Here is a 1,732-nt window from a genome sequence, read left to right on the forward strand (position 1 = left end):
ATGTATGTATAGGCTTCCCAGCTGGCACTAGTGGTAAAGAACCTGCCTGCCAATATAAGAGACATAAGAGATCCAGGTTCAATCCCTGGGTCCGGAAGACCCCCTGGAGGAGGGCACAGCACCCCATTCCAGTATTCTTGCCTGGAGAATCCCATGGACAGAAGAGCCTGACGGGCTACAGTCCAGAGGGTCACAAAGAGTCAGACACGACTAAAATGACTTAGTGTGTATATATATATATACACACTATATATATAATTATTACTTGTTTTTTTTGGAGATCCTCAGCTAATACAATTAGGGATATGTGTGTGGCAAAGGAGAGAAGGAATATCTGGACTACAAAATCAAGTTTTATGTGTTATGGTTTAGCTTCAATTTGGGGCGACATTTTTTCTCATCTTCAGATTCCAGAAGATAAACTGTAGTCTTTTGTAGGGTGAGTTTTAAAAATCAAGTGAGAGATTTTTATTTTGCATTTATGCTTCCAAAAGCAATTTTAGATATTATCACCAGCAAAACAAGCATAAACTCTACCGAATAGCATGAAATGTTAAAAAACTTTTGTATCTCCTACATGATGTGATCCAATTAAAATTCACATTGCTTTTCCTACAAACTTAAGAAAAACCACAGAGGACAAATCCAATGCATTAATATTCCATGAATCCTGGGGATAGATAAATCTAACAATTTCCTTTCAACTATGTGCTAGGATTAGAATAATATCATGTAGAAAAAACAGTTGTGGTTTAAACTTACAACCCATGAAAATGATTAAATTGTAAACTTGGCAAATACCTTTTCCAATTTCTAAAAGATGTTTAAAAATGAATTCAGAAGGGCATCAGTGGAAAAATAGAGGAAACACTCTTACTTTGTGACAAAACAGGAAATAAATGACACTTCTAAAATGGTGCGGTGCCATATCACCAACACCTCTTTCATGACTTTTATTAACATGCCCCTCCTGAATGTGTCTGTATAAAGTTTCTTGTAAGTTTGATCTGAGGATCAGATTTGGTATCACTTGTATAATTACATGGGAACAGGTGGAGTTGACTGATTTGATTTTCCCGCATGGGCTGACTTGTTTGTTTTGTTTGTTTGTTTGTTTCAGTTCTCCCTAAAGAGAAAAGAAAAATAAAACCTACTTTTTGGAACTGTGGTTACAAAATTAACCATATGCCAGAAAATAGGGTGTTAGATTTCCTGTTGTACTTTTTAGAACATAGATGTACAATTTACTATTTAAGATGCTTAGTTCTTCGGGTTAATTGCAGTTTATATCCATGTACATGGTATTGCGGTTCTAATTAATTGACAGAGTACTAGGTAGAATATTTCTATACTAATTTCAGGCACCAACAAAATTGAAGAGAAAAACTGGCAAACCTTGAACTTCCTGAGTGATTATGGAAACGGTCTCTGAGAAATAAATCTCAGATCATGTGATTAAGCCAATCCAATCCATAAATTGGGGGATTATCTAAATAATTCAAGCTGGCTTGCCTTTAATTATATAAATGGAATTTAGGGACTGATTTTCTCAAATCAGAGTTTCACTCTAATCTTATTATTTTTCAATTTTTAGTTTTGGTTGCACTCAGTCTTCACTGTTGCACACGGGCTTTCTCTAGTTGCGGCGAGCAGGGACTCCTCTCTAGTTGCGGTGTGCTGGCTTCTCATTGTGGTGGTTTCTCTTGTAGCTGAGCACAGGCTTTAGGTGCGC

Source organism: Bubalus kerabau, chromosome 8, assembly GCF_029407905.1.
Source record: "Bubalus kerabau isolate K-KA32 ecotype Philippines breed swamp buffalo chromosome 8, PCC_UOA_SB_1v2, whole genome shotgun sequence".
Lineage (NCBI taxonomy): Eukaryota > Metazoa > Chordata > Mammalia > Artiodactyla > Bovidae > Bubalus > Bubalus kerabau.